Here is an 18,236-nt window from a genome sequence, read left to right on the forward strand (position 1 = left end):
CAACGATATCCCCGTTCAAAGTTTGGACGTACATCGCCATGCGGCGGTCTTGAAGTGGTTAAAGGAATTTTTCATTTTTATTGTTGCACTTTAAGCATCAATACAAAAAAGAAATTTTGCATTGATACATGTCCACCCCAGGGCAGTACCCCGGACCACCATACCCCTTTCATGGCCAATTACTTGCATGTAAGACTTCAAAATGAGCACTTTTGACTTTTCCTGTTTATCTCCCATAGACTTCAATGGGGTTCACCCTTCGGGTCAGAACTTTTTCCCTATTTAGGAGTTCTGCAGCGAACCAAACAGGGGGGGGGGGGTTGGCCCATCTCGATCAGGAATATGAAATGTTGGGGTAACAAACGCTTTAGGGTGAAATATCTACTACTTGTCATTGTGGGTGATTTGCAAAGAGTTATGCAAAACTCTTTTCCTACGTCGTTTTCTTTATTTAGCTGTAATGCAAAATGTACAATTGCAGTAGTGCTTCTTTTATCATATCTGTGTTATTTCTAATAGCACCTGCATAGTAAGAATAAGAGTTTGGGAATTTTTGCAAATTTAGCAAGCCCCTGCACAAATCTTTGTAAATCCACCCCACTGAGTCATCGATGGAAGACCTTTGGCATTTCAGATTCTCTGAATCAGACATAAGTAGAAAACCTTTCCTTCTTGATCAGTGCAGACTATGCGTATAAAAACAGCCACATCAAGAGTGAATCTGCCTGTACGTGTTATAATGATATAAACAGGTTCATATTTTTGGGTAAATCTGTTTATGAAATTAGGAAAGAAAAATGCTGATGCATTACCAGCTAGATATTGTTGTGTGTGTGCATGTGTGCGAGATACTGATACCTATGTCCACCACTTGATAACAATGTCCTCCTTCCCTTCATCAGTCCTCTTCTGATGGAAAAGTATGTCTGTATAAACGCTTCATCTTAATGTCTTTTGCATCTGTGGCTTTCAAATTCTTTGACACAGGAAGAAAATTGAATCTTTGAAAATGTGAATACATTTAGACAGGAGTTAAACAGATTTAAAAAAACTCGGTCTGAGCCTATGAAATAATTCCAGGACTTTGGTTATTGAGAAAGGAATATACGCCACGGCTGTCCATTCACCCATCAAGTGCCGTGTGATATGAAGAGCCCCTAGAACCGTGACCTAAGAGGCACTGAAAATGATCGTTTTTGTTACAGTCAACTGCTTTACTTTCACGGTCCTGTTTTATCCACTTAACCTCTGGATTTACCCCCCCCCCCTTCATGACCAGGTCATTTTTTGCGATTTGGCACTGCATTACTTTACCCGCTTCAGCCCCGGAAGATTTTACCCCCTTCTTGACCAGAGCACTTTTTGCAATTCGGCACTGTGTCACTTTAACTGACAATTGCGCGGTCATGCGACGTTGCACGCAAACAAAATTGATGTCCTTTTTTTCCCCACAATTAGAGATTTCTTTTGGTGGTATTTGATCACCTCTGCGTTGTTTATTTTTTGCGCTATAAACAAAAAAAGAGCGACGATTTTGAAAAAAAGCAATCGTTTTTACTTTTTGCTATAATAAATATCCCCCAAAAATAAATAAAAAAACTCATTTTTTTCTCAGTTTAGGCCGATATGTATTCTTCTACATATTTTTGGTAAAAAAAACCCACAATAAGTGTATATTGATTGGTTTGCGCAAAAGTTATAGCGTCTACAAAATAGGAGATAGTTTTATGGCATTTGTATTATTTTTTTTTTATTAGTAATGGCGGCGATCTTTGATTTTTATCATGACTGCGACATTATGGCGGACACATCGGACACTTTTGACGCTATTTTGGGACCATTGTCATTTATACAGCGATCAGTGCTATAAAAATGCACTGATTACTGTGTAAATGACACTGGCAGGGGTTAACCACTAGGGGGCGATCAAGGGGTTAAGTGTGTCCTAGGGAGTGATTCTAACTGGGGGGGGGGGCTACCACTGACATGACAGTGATCACTGCTCCTGATGACAGGGAGCCATGATCTCTGTCATGTCACTAGGCAGAACGGGAAAATGCCTTGTTTACATAGGCATCTCCCCGTTCTGCGGCTCCGTCACATGATTTGCCGGGCAAATCCGATACTAACTGACACTTTTGACACTTTGCAGGAAACAGTGACACTAATACAGTGATCAGAAAAATATGCACTGTCACTGTACTAATGACACTGGCTGAGAAGGGGTTAAACATCTAGGGTGATCAAAGGGTTAACTGTGTGCCTGGCCAGTGTTTTTGTGTACATTGTGTGCTGCTTTCACTAAGGGAAGAGATTGATTCTAGGCTCTAGGCCAGGGATCCTCAAACTACGGCCCTCCAGCTGTTGCGGAACTACACATCCCATGAGGCATTGTAAAACGCTAACATTCACAGACATGACTAGGCATGATGGGAATTGTAGTTCTTGAACAACTGGAGGGCCGTAGTTTGAAGACCCTTGCTCTAGGCATATCTCAGTTCTCTGGTTCCCGCTAGTGCGATTTGACAAGCAATTTGACATGTCAAATCGCATGTCAAATCAGCGGCAATTGCCGGCAATGGCACTGTCCTAATCGGTGCGACGCTGCATTTGAGGCGCCGCACCGATTTCAAAAAGTCGTTTCTGTACTACTTTTTGTGAATTCGGGCTGCGATATACATTGACATCTGTGCAGAAACCTGCAGAAATGGCTCTGAAATCGCGGCCGAAATCAGGACTTACATGCGGGAGTGAAATTGTGTGAGTTCAGCTGAACTTGCACGGCTTCATTCCCGCAGCTTAGTGTGAACCCGGAGTTACTAACAGTCACCGGGTGCTTGGGGGACATTGAGTCCCAGGGACCCGTAGATAGGCTTCTGCTGTGAATTATCACAATAGTAACTGATTACATTTTATTTGGGTACAACATTGCATGATTGCGCAATTGGCAGTTAAAGTAATGCGGTGCCGTTGTTCTGTCAAAATAGCCAATTCATCAAGATCTCCAATCACGTCACTTCCGGTTAATGTTAAACCATCAGTAATTGGAAATTCCTACGACTTGCTGTTTTGACACAACAGTCCAGTACACAAAGATTTTTCTTTTTTGACACAACAGTGGGTAAGGAGAAAAAAATTGGCGCTGCTTCGGAGGCGGCCATTTTGTTGGTTTGTATCGGAGCGGACTAACAATGCCAGATACACACAGGTTACATATTCACAAGTTACGTATTCGATTCTCATTTTGTAGACGATTGCAGTTCTACTAGTTACACCCATTTAACAAAAATATTTGCAAACACTGTCCCTTTAAGATGTTTTGCGCCATTCCACAAGTGTGCGCAATTTTAAAGCATGACATGTTAGGCATCTATTTACTCGTTGTAACATCATCTTTCACATTATACAAAAAATTGGGCTAACCTTAGTGCTCTTTTTTTTATTCACGAAACTGCGCAAATACTGTGTGACATAAAAAGTTGCAACAACCACCATTTTATTCCCTAGGGTGTCTGTTAATATATATATATATATATATATATATATATATATATATAATATATAATAATCAATATAATATAATATAATATATATAATAATTAATAATAACATATATATATTATATATAATTTTTGGGGGTTCTGAGTAATTTTCTAGCAAGAAAATTATGATTTTTACATGTAGGAAGTGTCAGAATTGGCCTGGGTGGCAAGTGGTTAATTATCATAAGTAATTAATATACTAATAATTATTATATATTGTTTTTAAGGTAATTTACTATATTTGCAAAAAACATACTCAAGCAGGTGGTTTAACGGACAAATTACTGAAATTTGAAGTTATAACTTCACAGCTGCACCAGATTTTGCACTCTCCAGTTTTAGTGAATCTAAACCTCATTGGGTCGTGTCTAGGACTAGACATGTGCCACAGAGGGGATAAGCTGCTGACAGCGGTCACCCATCAGGACAATTAGGAGAAAAGGAACCCATTACAGACCAAGGAGGTAGGATCATTGTGCTGAGTTCAGATTTAGGCTTCACAAAAGCTGCTGAATGATTTATGAATGTTTTATAAAGGCGGCTGATGATTGCATTTATGTAGATGTGTGCTGAATACTGTATTTGGTAATTTTACAGTACCGTATATACTCGAGTATAAGTCGATCCGAATATAAGTCGAGGCCCTAATTTACCACCAAAAAATGGGAAAAAATTATTGACCCGAGTATAAGACGAGGGTGAGAAATGCAGCAGCTACTGTAAGTGGAAAAGAGGGTCAACAATGCCCATCTGCAGCTGTATACCTCCCTGTGTCCTGTGCATGTGTCATGTGTCCTGTGTATATGTACCTGTGTCATGTACCTGTGTCCTGTGTATATGTGCACGTGTCATGTACCTGTGTCCTGTGTATATGTGCATGTGTCATGTACCTGTGTCCTGTGTATATGTGCATGTGTCATGTACCTGTGTCCTGTGTATATGTGCAGGTGTCATGTACCTGTGTCCTGTGTATATGTGCATGTGTCATGTACCTGTGTCCTGTGTATGTGTGCATGTGTCATGTACCTGTGTCCTGTGTATATGTGCATGTGTCATGTACCTGTGTCCTGTGTATATGTGTATGTGTCATGTACCTGTGTCCTGTGTATATGTGCACGTGTCATGTACCTGTGTCCTGTGTATATGTGCATGTGTCATGTGCCTGTGTCCTGTGTATATGTGCACGTGTCATGTACCTGTGTCCTGTGTACATGTGCATGTGTCATGTACCTGTGTCCTGTGTATATGTGCATGTGTCATGTACCTGTGTCCTGTGTATATGTGCATGTGTCATGTACCTGTGTCCTGTGTATGTGTGCACGTGTCATGTACCTGTGTCCTGTGTAAATGTGCATGTGTCATGTACCTGTGTCCTGTGTATATGTGCATGTGTCATGTGTCCTGTACCTGTGTCCTGTGTATATGTGCATGTGTCATGTGTCCTGTACCTGTGTCCTGTGTATATGTGCATGTGTCCTGTACCTGTGTCATGTGTATATGTACCTGTGTCCTGTGTATATGTACCCGTGTCCTGTGTATGTGTACATGTATCATGTGTATATGGTCCTGTGTATGTGTCTGTGTGCATCCTACCTGTGTCCTGTGCATGCCTCCATGTGCCGCTCTGCACTGATCAGCGTGTGCTATCCCTATTCGGTGGCCATTCACTGTTCAAAAGCCGTGCCTCCTCGTCGTCCATGATAGGCAGAAAACTCCATTTCCCAGCAGTCAGCGGTCAGCCTATCACGGACATTCTCTCATCCTCATACCATGGACGAGGATGAGAGAATGTCCGTTATAGGCTGTACACTGACTGCCTATCACAGACGAGGAGGCGTGGCTTTTGAACTGTGAGAGCCGAGAGCCGCTGCCGAGTGCTATGTAGCACACGCTGGCCACCGTCTGCCTGCATGACATGCTGATCATGTAGGCAGATGGCGGTGACTCGAGTATAAGTCGAGGGGGCCACTTTTAGCCCCAAAAAAGGGGCTGAAAAATTCGACTTATACATGAGTATATACGGTAAGATATATGGTCTTCTTGAAGGCCTGTCCTTTGTAGAAAAAATGATGCATCCTATTCTCTTTGCAACACTTGTATGTAGAGATAATAAAAGTAACTTTTTTTTTTTTTTTTAAATGAATGCATTTTCTGCATTAAGGTAAAAAACCTTCCATTGTCTGTTCCCTTCCTTCCCCTCCCTAAAGACTTACCAGTCACCACTTTTGATCCACTGTCCCTGCCAGCAACCCCACTCTGCGCTCATCCTGCATTTACAGGCTCTATTGAGAGCATTGGGAGCCAATGGCGCCTGATGCTGTCAGTCAAATTCAGTGAGGAGGGAGTGGGAGGCAGAGCCAAGCTGCGCTGTGTGTGTCTATGGGCACACACAGCCCGGCTCAGGAGTATGCCCGCATGAGTGCTCCCCAAAGCAAGCCACTTGCTATGGGGCATTTTCAGAAGAGAAGAAGCGGTCAGTGCTGGTGTGGGACCCCAGAAGAGGAGGTTCAAGGCCACTCTGTGCAATACTATTAGGTAAGTATAACATCTTTGTTATTTTGCTAATAAAAAAAAGTATAGCTTTAAAAATACACTATAAGGTACTTTAAAGAAAATATAAACTCTTAGGGTCCTTTCAGATGAGTGTGCCAATCCGATCCGCTCAATGCTAGCCTATAGGCAGGCAAATGTAAATAGACATCTGACTACCTCCAAACCCATCGAGGTGGTGGCTGCCCATTGTTCTAGAATAGGCATGTTAGGCTTTGGGAACAGAAAAAAAACAAATGACCAGGAATCTCCTGTTGATTGGAACAAACACAGACAGTTCATGAATGGAGCCTAAGCTGGGTACACGATACAGTTTTTGTGCAACCCGCTGTCGGAGCCGCTGTACTAACCATTTAGAATTTAAAAACAGCATTTTTGCTTGCACGTGATTGGATGATAAAAGTCAACAAAGCTTTGCCTCATTCTCTAAGCTCTGGGGAAAATGCTTGCAAAGTGAATAGTCTATTTACACTGAGGTAATTATATCATTTACAACAGTCGTCTTTTTTTTTTAAATTAACTGCTTGTTTTCACCTTTTCTTCTCCTCCATGCACTCCAGCACAGGCTGCATGCCATTTCTCAGAGCAGATTTCCTGATTTTGGTAACAGTTGACGAGGCTCTGTGGCTTACGCATGCATTTGCAAATGTGTGCACACTAAACCCCTGCTTTTAACGCATACTTTTAGACTTGGTTTAGTTTTTAATAATTTCTAGGTTTACTTGGTTGTCTGCAGGCTGGTCGGTAAGTTAACCTTGGTTTTTTCCTTGGATTTATCCTTGGTCTTGTTTATAACTGTTGTTAGCCTTCCAATGCTTCTTACTATGATAGCCAGCTATAGATGGGGGCAAGTGGCGTACCCCTTTTTGTAACAGTGGACCATGTCTGAGCATAGGCGTGCGCACAGGGTGTGCCGGGTGTGCCTAGGCACAACCTAATCCCCCCATGCGCATTAGTGTTATCGTTCTGTGTAGCAACAGGAACATGGGAAAGATCTCCCTCTTACCGGCTCTGCCATAAGAGAAGTGTTTATCCTTTTCACTTTCACTGTGCCAGCAGGGAGATCAATGTGCCGGGGTCATATATATGTAGATACATACACATGCACATGTGTTTGAGCTTAAGGATGCACCCTCTAATGCATTAGGCTGCGCACACCTATGTGTCTGAGTAATGTGTATTGAAGTGGCCAGGGTGACCATATAGAAGCACAATTAGTGGAAAAAGCTTTGTCACTCCATGACAGGAAGTGCCTGAACAAGGTACCTTCACAGCAGGATCACCAGTTACCATTTTAAAGCCTAACTGCAGGTTTTGTTTTACTTTTAAGTAGTTCAGTTTGACCAGCTTGACCCAAAGAAAGTTTTAAAGTAACAAAAAACCTGGAGTTAGGCTTTCATCAAAGCTACCAATTTTAATATTTTAAAATTGGTAGCTTTGGAATTATATTAACAGGTTAAAGAGTATATATATATGATAAATGGTTTTATGTCTACTTTATTGTCCATGGGAGAATTTGAAATAGAAAAAAAACTGCAGCAGTCAAAGCTCCTCAAGGTGTTTATATAAGTGAGGACAATAAAAAAATGGTCTATATGTTTACCTATGTTTACACCTATGACAAGCAATAGACACAGATCCCTAAGATGGATGAGTAGTCATATCGAGGCCTGTTCTATACTTCTGTCTGGATGTTAAGATGTTGTTAACATGCTGCAGATGAAAAGGGTGCTAATCTTGCTTTACTACCTTGGTTTCAGACACAATGGTACAAAATGTCTTGCCTAAAATTACCTGTATTTAAATTGGTCATCAAAGAGCTTGGAGAGCAAATGTGTGTGTTCAGTTTACAGAAAGTAGAAAGGCAAAGACATAAAAATATGTGTTTTATGGGGATAATGCTGCCAAATCAGACTTGTCATACAATACTGCTTGCTACTGTTGAACATCACTCAGTTTTACTGTTCTTCAGTTACCAGCAATGATGACATAACACTATCCAGGCCAAGGAACACATCAGTTCTAGAAGTATTTCCATACAGATTATTGTCTTTTTTCTTGAGCATATTCAAGAGGAGCTACAGTTGTTTCTAAAAAATAAATAAGTCAGCAGCGACAAATACTCTAGCTGCTTACTTTTAATAAACACACTTTTCAGTCCAGGTATTGAGCGATGTCATCACCCGGGCCGGTTCCTCGCTGGTCATCGGGTCCCTGGCACCGCCATCTTACTTTTGGGAAGCTGACTGTGACTTCCTGCAGCTTCACAGCCATCTTTTCACTGCACAAGTCACAATGTGCTTTGTGAATGTACATATTTGCCAGCACACCATGGATCAACCAATACTGTTTGAAAGTTTTTTTTTGAAGGAAGATCAAATCACAATGGACAAAGTGTGATGTTTCAGTGCCGCACAGGACACCTTCGTCAGGCATTTGAATGCTTGAAGAAGGGGTCCTGCGTGGCTCTAAAACGTTGCATTTTATCAATTGTGATGTGATCATCTTTCAGTAAAACTTTTGGACAGTATTGGTTGATCCGTGGTAAAGATGTACATTGGCCTGTCATGCCATTAGTGTACAGATGGCTGTTGCTGCAGCACCCGCTATTTCTGAGCCTAATCCAGGAACATGTGTATTGTGAAAATTGACATTGTTTCATGCTTTGTTAATGGACCCGTAGTGTTCTGGGATCTGTGACGTGGATGTTGTGGGTGGGGGGGGCAACTTCCATTTGGATCACCTAGGTGTTGGTACCTGTCAAAACTAGGCACTCGCTCCTAGAAAAAAAAAAAAAAAAAAGTCTCCAAAAGTGGTAAAGAAGGGGGGAAGAGGAGGAGAAGTGGAACTTTCCTTTTTTGGGTGAAGTTCTGATTTAACCAAACTTCATTCAGAGTAATATAATAAAGCATGTTGCTTACATAAGCTGATCCTGATATCCAAAGTTTAATCTTTTTTCTCTAAACTAATATTAAAAAAGAGTGGTATACCCTAACCCTAATGCTGGCCACCAAACACACATTTTTCAGGCAAATTTAAGCCATTCTTCAATCAACTTTCAAACACAAAATAACTTAAAAGAATATGTCAATCAATGCTGGATAAATACTTTAGTGCTCATAAAAAAAAAAACTATTAGTGGTAAGTTAAAAGTGTTTAAGTAACCAATTTTTGTAATAAAAAAGCTTTTTTTTGTAATAAAAAGTTGTCCCTTTAAGAATGTACACAGTGGAAGGCTGATTGGCTGCTAAGAAATGGCAGTGAGGGGTTAAGCACAGTTGTTCTGCTCACCAATCCTGTCTTGTCCAGTGCATTTGGCGGTCTGCTGTCCTCAATCCCCAGCAGCTTGGTCCTCAAAAGGCTCAGTCTCTCCTTCAGACTCTCACTGGTCCTGAAGGACACAGCAGCAGTGGTCCCTCTGGTCAGATGTCCGCTCACTTCTGGGTTCACATTTCTAAAATCGTACCATGCTCCATTTGAGTGACATAAAGTATTCATAAAAAGAAATACTATTATTAAAAAAAACATAAAACAAATTACTGTGAATTAATATTATGTGTCCCAATATTGTCCTACACAAGAACAACACATAAATCAAAGTGCATCGCAATACAATAAAAAGTCCATGTAGTAATGAAGATAAGTCTTGTAGCTGTAATGGTTGGTGCTCAAAAACGTCATATTTGATCCACCTCATGCTCACTTCACCGTGTTAAACATATAAGCTTACCAAAAACAATGTAGCACTCAGAATAAGAGAAGTCAAGCAATGCTGAAAATGTACACTGCTTTGCGGTCAATATGGAAATCTAAGGACCGCCACTCCTCTAGCCCAGGTATATTCAGCAAAACATATGTAACAGAAAGAAAAAAGAAAGAGCACAAGGCTCCAATAGTGTAACATCTTCAATAAAATCTTTATATTGGTGAAAAAAGCTTCCAAACATATGATGTCGTCATATGTGACGAGACGTGTAGGGTGGAGCCAGAAATTGTGACATCACCACTCATACACACAGCCACTGTTGGAATTGTGGGAGTTGTCATTTGTTTGGAGCCTAACATCATTCATTGTTTGTAAGTGTTTTTATTTGAGCACACGTTGAACAGGGCCCGATTTTATAAATGTGAATACTTCATACCATATACTGTATATGTGCAGGCCACTGCTGGCATTTCTATGTATGCTACTGTTGGGCCGTTAGCACAGTGTCATTCTTTGTTTTAAAATTACTTCTGGGTTGCCTGAGGCACTCAGCACAGCAAAGACTGTATCCTCACGGTGCCTCAGTCCCACAGCACATAGGTTACAGCTCTGTACTCTCTAATCTTCTGGTGTAGGTATAGGACACACATACGCCCAGACCTCTGGTAATTTGCCTGGGAAAAGTTCTCTCTCCTTCTCTGTAGTGCCAGGGAATTGTGGATATTGAAGTCCTGAACTCCATCCAACGCAGTTTATAAACTGTGTTACCGCAGTACTATTCACTTTGGTGCTGCGCCTTTCTTACTTTTTGTGTGTTCCTGAGCATTTGGCAGCCCATTGAAATGAATGGCCTGTCAAAACTAGAACATGCAAAAGTGTGCAAATTCTAGAGTGAATCAGCCCTTAAAGTGCTACTAAACCTAAACATGTTTTTTTACCTTAATGCATTGTGTGCATTAAGGTAAAAAATGTTTTCCGTTTCTCTGTGCCCCCCTTTCCCTGTGTGAAGGGGAAGAGAGGGGAGAAGAGATCAGCGCTGTGAAGGGCTGCATCTATTCTGCCCTCTTCTCCTCTTTACACAGCACTCGAGCAGCAGCAGGAGCCATTGGCTCTTGCAGCCGTCAATCAGATGCAGTGAAGAGGAAGTGGGGGGCAGGCCTATGTCCCGCTGTGTAAGTCAATGGAGCGCGGCTCCATAGACACACAGGTCAGACCACATTCTCCCCATAGCGTCTTTTTAGTAGTCCTTAGTCCTTTAGTAGTCCTAAAAAGAAGAGGAGGAGCCAAGATCTCCACCAGGGACCCCAGAAGAGGAGGATCGGGGCCACTCTGTGCAATACCACTTCACAGAGCAGGTAAGTATAACATGTTTGTTATTTTAATCATATACTTTTTTTTACTTTAGTTACACTTTATAGTACAGTATCTTTTATTTTAATGTTATGGTAACAAACCTCATTGTAGTGTATCCTATCTCTGTATATATTTTCTGTAACCACATTTTGTTTTGATTTGTTCTTGTTGATTAAATATTTTATTTTTCGTTGCTCATTCTCACTCTTGCTACCTTACAAACCTCTATGTTGGGCGATGTTCCTGTGTGTCTGTTTTGAAGGCTGTTTTAGTTGCTTCCCGCAGAAGAGATTTCAAGATCAAATAAGACCTGTCTGTGGTTGTAAGCTGTGTAGGAGCACCTATTCACACCTTGAGTCAAATCCTGTGTTTTGTTTACATAGCACATAAGCATGCTTCCACGTACATGCTCAATTTAAAGAATATCTGATGATCATAGAGCAGAAAGCTGTGCTGTAAGCATCTAATCTGCTGTCATCTGTTACTGGATAATTTGACTGATGAACGAATTCCTGTGCCCTAAACATTTGCAAAACTTTCCATAGGGTTGGTCATAAATTAGTGGTAGCACTTATTTTTTTCCCTTACAACTTTTTTTTTAGTTTGGAAAAGTTAGGGTTTTGTTTTACTTTGTTATATTTGTGTGATGTGACCTTATTTCCTGTTCTGGGGAAACAGGAAGTGTCAGGAAATGTCTTCAAAGTGGGGGGGGGGGGGGGAATCCCCACTCAGGCAGTTGTCATCTTAACAAATACCCCCTATTGGAAAACAGCTGCTGTTGCTGAAAAAAAAAAGTTTAGGTTACAGATGTATTTTAAAGTTCCACTCCAACTCAACTCTTGGGAGCATATGTAGGTATGGTTGTGTGCATATTTGTCCCTTTTATTTGTTTTTTTTTTTTTTTTTTTTTTGCCTGTAACTTTGGTTTTGCTTGCAAATTGAATGTACAATGTTGGGTATACGCCTCTTTTTCTCTTTTGTGTTGGTCTAAGCTTTCATGCTCTTTTGAACTTTGTATTTTTATCCAAAATAATTAAATAAACCCCATAAAAAAAAGTTAAACTCCAGCCTAACACAGGAATGGTCTCCATTTTTTTCTGTTGTTACCGCCAATTGTTGTGTCCCATATTTCCAATAGGCAGGTTCTCAACTTGAATAATCAATAAGTTTAGCAGCAGGAGGGGGCAGACCAGCCTTCAACCTTTTTCCAAGATGAGAGTTGTGTATAAGGGTGCCCCAAAATTTGTTGAGGTGGTTTTACAGAGGTATGTGCAAGCACTCGAGTGTGGCTGTTTGTGTTTCTCTAGGCCATTTAAGCTATTTACATCCGATAACAGGTGTTCTTTAAAGAAGACTTTATATGAACTTAAAATATATTTGCTCACTGAGTATACACTATACATACTGTTTACATGAACACGTCTAGTCCAAGCTTGTCTTCAAGGTCAGAACTTCCTTTCATGATGCGCTGCCCCTAACCACACTACTGCATACATGAAAACCAGTGTTTATTCCTTGGGGCTCTAGCACCCATTTAATTCTTTTGACCTTCCCACAGTATTTGTTTTAGCCATTACTATACAAAAGCTGCTTCCTGTATATATAACTTTTTGTGCATCTGCATTTTCTTTCATTGACAGTTATACACGAGGTGTTGTATAGCTGAAAGACTTTATTGCCGTTCTAGTAACTTTGCCCTCCGCCCCTCCTTTGTGATCATTTAAATGCGATGAAGCTTTGATGTTTAAAGACAGCATTAATAATGTATTGTTACCTCTCATTGATGCTCTATTAGAGGCCTCTTGTGTTGAGCGGTTATTTGAAGTGGTAAATACATCATTAAAAGTCAATCTGTCCAACAGACATATCTTTGGGAGTATAAAGGTGTGTGGGCTGTGAATACACAACCAAACAAGCAAATGTACAAAAACTTGTTGAAAGCAAATGTAAAATGTCCTCTAAAAGAAAAAATAGAAATATTTTGGCATTAAAAACAGCAATCATTTTGTATGTACAGTGATCTACAGAAACCAATCAAATTGCAGATGAAGTTTCTAGTATGCCTGATAATTGTAAATTATGACTTGATGTTAATACCCATGGGAAAATTCCATAGTTCTGTTTTCTTTGATCTTCAGCAAGTTTCAGTCTTTGTTTCCCAATAGTTAACCTTAGCAATCCTTAGGGTAAAGAAATTGTGGTGCCCACCAAAATGATTAATTGGATATGGTGCAAATCTGTTCCCACTATTTATCTTGCCAGAAGTCACACATCAGTTAAACAGAAGATAGAAGGACTAGTTTGTGCGTAATGTTATAGTAACTTGGATGACAGTCTTTTTAAAATTCCACTTGCAATAATATTTCGTAAAAAGAGACTTGCTTATATTCATGTACCATATTATAGTTAATTCACCTTAAATGGAGCTCTTCTTACTGGGCAAGTGCAAAAGATGAGTATGCCCATTGGACCGTCTATGTCTCCTTTAGATCTGTCATTCTCCACATGTCTTTACATTCAGATTCAGAATACTTTAATAATCCCAAACGGAATTTAATAAATTCTCGTCACTACTGTCTCCTTAAAATTGCCTCCCTACTATCAATTTTTCTCCACTGCCTGACTAGGATGTGACTCAGTTGAATGGGGAAGGAACTCTACTCCGACAGCCTGCAATGGTCAATCTGAAGCCAGCAGATGATAAATGAGTGTTAAAAGCAGGGAGTGTTAGAAGTAGTGGGAAGTAGTGGGAAGACATGCAAAGAGGGGCTTTTTAGGAGCAAGTACCACAGCAGTACTGGCTCACCATGGCTTAGGTCTACCATATTTTATGGGAAAACTTGCCCTTGCTCCATATAATGGCAAGAAGAGGTACTTCTTCTAGCACCCACATTTTTGCAGGAATTTATGCCAAAATTATTTTTTATTGGTACTTTTTTATGTTCACTTGTGCTTCCACAATCAAAACAAATGCCAAGTGTTACTGTTTTAACTTGTAACAGACACTTTTTGGGTATCAATAACTTAATGCAAGTTTTCTTGTAAAGTAATAAAAACTGTCAACAACTGCCCAGCCAACATGCTTTCTGGATTCATTACTGATTATGTAGGTATTTATAATTTAGTACTGAATGGGGAATTCTTTTGCAAAATTCTACCTTAAAAAAGGAATATGTTGGTTAAATATCTTGGATAACAGCATGTCTGAATGAGCGGCCTTGATGTAGAAATACCCACCTCAATCCTTGCACGCATTAGGACAGATCTGAACATCACAAAGACTAAGTAAGGATCATCTGTATATGAGTTAACTACTTAGCAATAGAGAGCATTTCCAACCACCAAGTGCAAATAGAGATTTTCCAGCTTGTAAGGAAATCTGTTTGTGAGCTGGTACCATCCCTTTCCTTCCTATGGTAGAAATAAAATGTAGTGTTCACCTTGGGGGTGCTATATTTATTGCTCAACTGAACTGGAAAAAACATTGTTGTAGGTCCTGGTAGCACTACAATCGAGAATAAGATGTATAGATATCTCACTATACATTATCCTCTATAAAATATCTTCCTAAAACTGCAAATGCTATATAAACAGAAACTAGGGAAATTTTTAAAGGGCATGATAGTGCAGAATTCACTTGGAAGGATGAAAACCTAATTATCTGTTCTTTTTTCTTACTAAATGTACTACTGGGAGAATGATCATGGGGTATTTTGCTTCAACATCTAGAGAAATATAGCTATACTGTTAGTGGGGATCTCTTAGTGTTACTGCATAGAGGGGGCCTTATCTAGTAATGCAATTTTAGAAGGGAATACCACTTTAGGACTACCAAGTTGTTCAGTCTCTGGTTACCAATGTTCTTCTATCTGCATACGTCCCAACTTTCTGAGATGAGAAAAAGGAATACCTTTTAGTACAAAGTATGTAGGAAGGGACACACAGCCCGCCATGCTCCCATTTCATGGACCACAAAGAATGGTTAAATAATGAAAAATGATTGGTTAAAACCACAAGTGCTTTTTATTAGGATTAGTAAATTATGCAGCGCTTACTAAAGTCAGACAAATAGATTCAACTAAGATTGTAAAGCAACCAAGTATTCAGGAGATTCAGAAAATCCAAATAATAATTGTGTTTTAATATTACTCTTCCATTACATTGTGTAACCATAGGTTATAATGAGCCATTGTTACATCAAAGAAATGTATATAACACACCCACTCCCCGGTGGGTTACAGATGGGGCTTCGCAAAAAGATGGAAAATATATTTTTACCAGGAGGGGAAAAAAAAGGTTATAAATCCTAAGAAATAGGCTCCAAACAGAGCTCAAAAATTGAGTGAATACTAGACCAATGTGCAAGTATACAAGTGCAACATCAATAAGTGTGTACAATAATGAATAATAATGACATGGTAATAAATATTAATTAAATATATAAAATGTGCAAATTTACAATCTGTGCAGCATCAAAGAAATAAATCAGCAAAAAACGTAAGGTGACATGCAGAAATTCCAAAAAATGTATAAATAAATATATTAAAATTAATGCAGAGATTCCACAAAAGTGTGTGAAAAATATATATTAAAAATAAAGTCCAAGAAATTCAGAAAGAGTCTTAAATAAAAACGATATCTTCAATAAAGAGATCCCATATATGATGCAATCCAAATCGTGCCAATCCCGAGAATGTGTAAAGAAATAGTTCATCAGAAAGTACCCAGTGCCGACAATCAATCTCAGGTGTGTGAAAAGATGTGGTCCCCCAGCCTCTCACCTCATGGCTGAACGACAACAGCCCTGTAAGCAACCATAGGTAATTTCATCGGTTTCACAATCCCCCCAATAGTGGTTCCCCTAGGGATCTCCTATCACAGACCGCACTCCGCTCTCAGGTCGCCCAGTCAGTCAGCCCAGCAATATAAAACAAAGGGGGAAGTACTCCATAGTGTAGTAGTTAAACCAATAAATTTTATTCCAAGTATTGCACTTACATTTAAAACGATTATCACAAGCCAGAAAACTAAAGCTGCTACCCGATCCGGCCGTGATCGGGAAGCCGAATGAAGCCCGCCTCTCCTCCCTGGTAATAAAGCACCAAATGGCAAAAAACCATAACATAGTTAAAAAATATTTGTAATGGGATGACTTATTGCTAAAAAGGTTGAAAAATATACCATGAAAAAATCACTACAATATTCTTAAGATAACATAAAATGAATTGTATAGAATAAAAACCTCCAAGGGGCCAATTTCCTAGAGGTTGAGAAAAAGTAGTGATACAGAAGCAGGTGGCACCAACTCCTAATGCCAGATATTCAATGGATAACTAGTAATTAATGAAATGATGTTAACGTTAATTACTTCCATAATAAAAATTAGGAGAGGGTAAAGAAACTAAAAAGATCAGAGTTTAATAATCTGAAATGAAACAATTGAGGTCAAAGTCCACATTGTGTCCTAGTGGCTTTTTATTACTTTTTTTGGACTTTTTCATTATTACTTTACTTTTCCTGTCTTTTCATAGTAACATCTGCAATAGATTATATGTTGGATGAACATGGAAGATCTAATAGGGTATAATACATTTTTGTTCGTTAAAAAGTACAATGTTTTATAGTGGTTTAAACTTCAGAAAAAAAAGGGAAAAAGAGGGACAGACTAAGAGGAACAACTGAGGAACAAGGAGGGACAAAGGTATTTGGCTCCAAATGAAGGACAGTTGGGAGCTATGCATCTGTCACAGGGCTCCATCTACTTATGGAAGTGGCAAAAAATAAAAGCCAAAAACAGTAGAAACAGTTGCCATGACCAGACCAGAATCAGGAGGTAAGCCTCAAACCCATGGCTTACCGGCGAAGTGTGGCAGCTCTCATGCTATGAAAAAAAATCTAAGTCCATAATTATTTACACCTGCCCATTCAGATGGATATTACTAGAGTATACCCCCATCCTAAACATGTGTCATCCAGGACTGTAACTGAGACCTAGCAGGGAAGTAATCTTGAGGTGCATTGGCACATGTATGTGTGGAGGGTATAGAAGGGCACTGCACCTGCCCACACTATGCCTGGCTCAGTCTCATACAGGAAACAGGATCCCGCAGAATGCAGAGGTGCAAAGTCTTTTTTGGTTCAATACATTTATCAGCAGGTGCTCTGACAGGAAAACCTAATCCAGCATATTAAACCCCAGCTGACATTATGGAGAAATCAGAAGCAGTACTTCATAAGAAAGACTTAAACAGGAACAGTTGTATGAAGCTTGGATCTGATAAAAAAATCAACATGTACATGCATCACTGTACATTGAAGTAATTAAGCTCTGTTTTTCCATCTTCTACCAAAAGTGTTTATAATGATAATGATTATGTCATGAAATGAGCCATGTAATGTAAGTGTTGCACTTAATAAAATGTTTTCCTGCTGTGTTTCTCTTCAGAAACTGAAATCTCATCTACCAAGACTTCGAGAGACAAGAGATACGAGTGTAAAGTGTATATGTCCACCTGGTAAGAGACTTTTTATGTTACATTATCTGATTGTTTTTCAAAAAAAAGTACATGTTAGCTGTCGATTTAGGGTTGAAATACACAGGTTGGTAATTACAACCAATTGAAGGCATTATTTCCAATGACTAGGCCTTGGAAAAGTGATAAGTGCTTGCTATTGCATGCAGAGATTTTGTGCAAAAGAACATTTTAACGGCAAGTGTGCCTCATCCGTTTGTTGGCCAAGTCAGGGATTAGATTGCAGTGGTCCGAATGCTCACAGTTGAAAGGAGCATGTACTGATCCTCAATGTCTGACAGATCTGCATATCAGAGGCCACCCTGGGCAACCAAATGTCCTGTACGGGAAACCAAGTTTTAAGGTTAAAGGGAAACTATAGTTATATATACACTGTATATCTATATATCTATCTATATATAGATATCTATCTATATATATAGATCTTTCTCTCTCTCTCTCTCTTTCTCTCTCTCTCTCTCTCTCTCTCTCTCTCTCTCTCTCTCTCTATATATATATATATATATATATATATATACAGTATATATAACATTAATAATAATTTTAGCAGTT

At 39.5% G+C, this 18,236-nt stretch overlaps 1 long non-coding RNA gene across 1 annotated transcript in view; it reads left to right on the forward strand.

Annotated features, from left to right (window-relative positions):
• LOC141106161 (uncharacterized) overlaps positions 1-18,236 on the forward strand; it is a 153,988-nt gene that overhangs the window by 40,759 nt on the left and 94,993 nt on the right. Inside the window, exon 2 of the long non-coding RNA XR_012235685.1 lies at positions 17,597-17,666. This is a non-coding gene — a long non-coding RNA (uncharacterized lncRNA). The remainder of the gene's footprint in view (positions 1-17,596; positions 17,667-18,236) is intronic.

The sequence above is a fragment of the Aquarana catesbeiana genome, linkage group LG08 (genome assembly GCF_042186555.1).
Source record: "Aquarana catesbeiana isolate 2022-GZ linkage group LG08, ASM4218655v1, whole genome shotgun sequence".
NCBI classification, from domain to species: domain Eukaryota; kingdom Metazoa; phylum Chordata; class Amphibia; order Anura; family Ranidae; genus Aquarana; species Aquarana catesbeiana.